The 5436-nt window shown below is 42.6% G+C and overlaps 1 long non-coding RNA gene across 1 annotated transcript; it reads right to left on the bottom strand.

Moving 5' to 3' along the window:
- Positions 1 to 322: 322 nt before the first annotated feature.
- LOC129457177 (uncharacterized) lies at positions 323 to 935 on the bottom strand. Its single transcript, XR_008649131.1, has 3 exons — positions 783 to 935; positions 511 to 603; positions 323 to 406 (listed from the first exon to the last, which is right to left on the bottom strand). It is a non-coding gene; the product is annotated as an uncharacterized LOC129457177 (long non-coding RNA).
- Positions 936 to 5436: the final 4501 nt, after the last annotated feature.

Here is a 5436-nt window from a genome sequence, read left to right as displayed (position 1 = left end):
GTTTAAATTATTTTTAGAAGTGCATTTGGTGATAAACAGTTAAAATATTTCCTTCAGGCACAAATCATCAAATAAATAAGACAGCTGCCATTATCAAAGTCCAGTCCCAGGTCCAGTGCGGGGTCCAGTGCAGGGGGGTCTAATCCACGGTTTGGTCTTGCTCCTGGGACTCTAAAGCTGTATTCTCCGTGTCCGCCTCCAGGTCCACCACGGGGTCCGCCTCCTCCGGGTCCGCCTCCTCCGGGTCCGCCTCCTCCGGGTCAGCCTCCTCCGGGTCAGCCTCCTCCGGGTCAGCCTGGACTGGGGTCCCGTGGACTCTAAAGCGGTAAATGCAGGTGTATTCCTCGTGACCCCAGTTTGACAAGAACTTAACAAGAATGATCTGGAACGGTTCATGGTTTTCTTCCTGAAACAAAAAAAGAAACATCAGAGGAGAAGAGCCAGAGGAGCAGAGCCAGAGGAGCAGAGCCAGAGGAGCAGAGCCAGAGGAGCAGAGCGGTGCAGACTCACAGTTGTGGTGTAGGTCTGTAGAGATTCTCCATCCTGGTCATACTCATATGTCCCCAGAAGTATCCCCTCCTCCTCTTCTTCTTCCCTCAGACCCTGAAAAAGATTTGGGTTAAAGCGGGTGCAGCCCCCGGGTAAAGACCCCCGGGTACAGACCCCCGGGTAAAGACCCCCGGGTAAAGTCCCCCGGGTAAAGACCCCCGGGTAAAGACCCCCGGGTATAGACCCCCGGGTAAAGACCCCCGGGTCCATTCAGGTTTAATTCTGGTTCTCACATAGACTCTGAAGTCCTTGGGAGCGCTGTGGAGACTCTCCGTTGGAGACAAGTTCTTTGGGAGATGTTCTAAGGAGAACGCTGAAGGAAGAACCCGAGAGGAGAGACGGAGCACCAGGACCCCCGAGGAACCACGGAACGGCCAGCAGTTACCCGGCTGGATATCCGGCTGGAACATACAGAGAACACATATAATACAGAACAGATATAATACACAGAATTCAAGTCCATGTGTGCAGGCAGCAGTGTGAGGGCAGAGGTTTGTGTGTTTACAACTCTGTATAAATGTACCTGTACATAATGTAGTACAGTCAAAGTCATAGGATTCACACACACACACACATATACACACATATATATATATATATATATATATATATATATATATATATACACACACATTTCAGTGGAGACTGAACAGGTATGTATTTGTGGTTATAATAGCAGTATTATCTGTATATATATTTGCACCTGTATACATGCGTTTAACTGTTCATAGGGGGGATCACAAACACACTGTACAGGTGTACGTCAGACTGTATAAAGACCTGGAGGGAGTGTGACACCGTTTGGCTGCGTTTGGCTCTAAATGAAGCTCATCAAAGCTAGCAGTTATATTGGAAAATCCGATATAACAACCAATCAAGAGTGAGGCTGTTGAAAGTGACACTCCCTTCCTTAGCAACGCTATCAATCGAACATGTTGCTAGCGCTAGCAGGAGCGACCCTGGGGAAAGGCGGCGTCTGACTGGTCTGTTATTAACGTTCATATCTTGATTTAGGGCCGACATGGGCAAACTACGGCCCTTTGGGTTTATTAATCCAGTTTGAACCGCGGTGGCCGTCAGGACAGATATGTCCACAGATATGTCCACAGATATGTCCAGACTATAGCAGTAGTCACAGAGAGACTGTACACGTATACATCCTGTATACATGTGTGTAGTACCTGTATAGCAGCTCTTGGGGACTGTCTGTAGTACCACAGGGGGACCCCAGACAGACTGAGCAGAGCCACTTTGGACTCAAACGTCTGAGAACAGCGAGAGGCCACAATACTGCCCCCCTACAGGACACACAGGAGAACAACACCAGCGGCTCTTTAGGTAATTTTGGTAAAAACAAAGTCCTTATTCACACTACATTAAACATACTAAATGTAAACACAGAGTTACCTCCAGACTCGAGAGCGTAGTCGGCCAGTCCTGTCCTGTCCTCAGAGAACCGTCTTAAAGTGCTTTGCACGATACTCTGCACCTCCTGAAGACACAGGTCAGAAGTCAGAAACTCTACCAGGATCATAACAGCACTGGGGCCAAGTCTTTAAAGTCCTATATCAAAACTGACTCTTGTGAGTTTTAAGATATTTTAAAAAGTTGTTACCTTCTTAATAAACGGTTACTCAAATATTTGTAAAAGAAATTTATGTTTTCTATTAGTCTCTTTACATCTCCAAAGCTCAAAATGTCAAAATGCTCCTCTCTTTCACCAGGGCTTAAATCATCCAAATGATTTTACTGAAGATGTATGGAGCTTAAAAACACAGTGGAGCACTTCCTGCATTGCCACATGACATCAGAAGGTGCAACAGAGGAACACAACTCCAGTAATGTTTATGATGAGGAAACAAGATTATAACATAGATCAGAAAACAGCACAGGCCCTTTAAGGTCCAGTGGATCAGCTCCAGTCTGCGATCTTAACACAGTGGATTTGAAATAAAGCATACTTGTCTCAGAGCAGAGAAAGTCATTATTGTTAACTTGTGCAAATTCTTACTTATTTTACTTGTCCATTTGTGCTTTAAAAGTGTAAGAATATCATTAAAGGTCCAGATCAATAAACTGTATCGATAAGAGAAATATTGATAAACCCTTAACGATACCAAATGTTTACCATTATTTTTTGAAACTAACAAATGTGCTGTATGTTGCAGGTGAATTTGCTGCGCTCCTCCTGAGCTTCTTTTTGATTGATTCTCTCTCTATATATCTATATATCTATATCTATATCTATATATATATATATATGTAGAAACTCAACATTCGGTCAACCAAGTCCACGCCACCCATGTTGGTGTGGCGATTGCCGCGATTGCCAGAAAAGGTTTGTACATTTTCTCTTTCTTGGACCATCTTCTGCGTGTGTCCTGAGGTTCAGTGCCATAGGCAGAGGATCCCATGACAACGGACTTGTTGTCCAACCACTTTATGACGGCAAGTTCAGGAGGGTTTCGTCTAACTACCATCTCTGATGTCCCTCTTCCTTTCTTTTTGAAGGACTTATCCCCTATGATCTTGCACTCCTTTGGAACCCTGTTATTCCAGAGGGTTCCAGTTCCTGTCAGCCCTTTTCTCATCAGGGTGTCGAGGAGGTTGACTGAAGTATAGAACCTGTCAAAGAACAGGTGGGTTTCTTGGGGAAAAGACTCTGCCAAATGAAGAACAGCTTGTTCTTCAACGCCCTTTCCTCCGATATCTCTGAAAGTAGTCTTGCCTTGGTAGAGTACAAAGTCCAGTCCAGTTGGGTATGTTTTAACTGGTACATACTGGCGCACTGGGCAGAGACCAGTAAATGGAACCATTTGGTCGTCAATGCACAATTTTCCTGTTCTAGGCAGATTTAGACATCCTTGCCTTACTTTGGTCAAGAGGGGCCTGACTCTCCACAAGAGATCACTTTTTTCTCACACTCTGGAACATCAATGTGAAAAAAAAAAGAACATTTGAAAAAATACAACAAAATGGAGGAAATAACTGCAAATGTCCACTACAGAGGACATTTTTAAACACTTAAATATTATGCTAAAAAACTATTAAAATTAATTAGACAATGTTTAAATGTGTTGTTAAAAGACTTACATTAAATATGCCATCAACATTTCAAGCCAGAATTTGCTCAATAAAAAGTAAAATGCATTTACTTTTCCTCTTCCCATAAAATGTGCTTGCAGCGACGGACACCATTTTCCTTGATGAAAAAAGAAAGGTACCAAAGCCCCACCCCTTCACATTTGGTATCATTGAAAAGCTCTAAATGTCCTCTGTAGATGTCAAAAGGAGTTACTTCAGTAGTATGCACTGGGTTGGAGATATTCAGGTTTACATATGTCCTCCATAGAGGACAAATTTGAACTACTGGTAGTCAGGAGAATATATATATATATATATATATATATATATATATATATATATATATATATATATATTCTGAACGTACATGTTATGATGAACCTGAAGCTACAGTCAGCAGCCCAGTCCTGGCAGACATTACCAGCAAACAAGAAACAAAGAACAGCACAAAAATATACAATCTTAAAATGCAGGTAGTGTAATATTTGCTAAGTGAATAAATATAATGAATCATAAGCCTAGATTGTAAAATGTTTAGCTCTTTATAGTTCACTTCGTGGCTCCTAAAAGAGCCGTTGTGGGTCAGTCCTGTGGTGGACATGAGTACTCTGCGGGCTGCCATGGCACTGCTCCCTCTTCACAGAAGTGAGACTTGAACACCTCTCTCACCCTCGTGGCCTCGTGGGACTCAGATTTTAAACTCTCCTCAGTGTTCCCTCTTGAGTGTTGGCTCTGGTCAGGTCCTGAATGGAGAAGGTAAAATGGTGGAGTGGTGCATAGAGATTCTTCCTCTGGCCCTGTTTTTGGAGGAAGGTCTGGTTGTTTCTTCTCATCCAACTGGCTGGTACTTTTAATGAGTCAAACACATCCTCTGCCATCATGATGAATATCTGGAAAAGATAATAATAAAACTCAGTTGATGCCTGCTCTGCGCTCACTCAGACGGTACTACTTCTGCCCAGGCTACAGCTACTGTGGGTGAAAGCACCAAGCGCCCTCTGCTGGTGATACCGATTATTGCTCTTAAAACACACCATCCACAATATGATGCCAACAGATATAAACAGTAGTTATATTTAACATTTACAGGCCTAGTTAAGACTAGATTTAATTTATGGGGGGTAAACATCTTAGAGTTCATCAGAAATCACATAGTGCCACACTTATATCAACTTGATTTGAAATATTGTTCTAAAATATAATATTGCAAAATGACTTACAGTAACTTGTAAATGGTCACAGTTGTATTCATTTCTGCTCTTCTTTCCAGAACATTATCTGTTAAAGGAAAAAAAGAAACAGTATAATAAGCTGTTCTACATTAGACAATATATCTGTGTAATCCCTCAGTCGTCTAGGTCTGATCCGTACTAAAAGCAAAAAGTCAAATCTGTCAAAAGGACAAAAAGTTGTAAGAGTGAAGACGTTTCGCTGCTCATCCGATCCGCCTCTTCGGTTCTGGTCAGCTTGTTGGTGGACACTGCCTAATATATCTGAAGGGAGGAGCTAGCTACACTGAAACGGTAAATGGCTCTTACAGTTTCTGTATGTGGGCTCGGTCTATTGAGCTACACTGAGTGTGCAGGTACTAAGTCTCAGGCACAGTACACACTACTGCACAGAACATGGTGATGTATTACTTTGACACGTTTACGCAGTAACTTCAGACAGTCTTTGGGTGGTGTGACGCATCTCAACAACTGTTCTTCCCAGACGTGGTCAGCAAGACACATCTCTTATCTATAAGGTCTGATATAGATCAACAACCAAATTATACGACAATACTACGAAAACACGATGAAT

Source organism: Periophthalmus magnuspinnatus, chromosome 19 (genome assembly GCF_009829125.3).
Source record: "Periophthalmus magnuspinnatus isolate fPerMag1 chromosome 19, fPerMag1.2.pri, whole genome shotgun sequence".
NCBI lineage: Eukaryota > Metazoa > Chordata > Actinopteri > Gobiiformes > Gobiidae > Periophthalmus > Periophthalmus magnuspinnatus.
The sequence above is the reverse complement of the archived record's forward strand: the minus strand, read 5'-3'. Positions and strand labels throughout refer to the sequence as shown.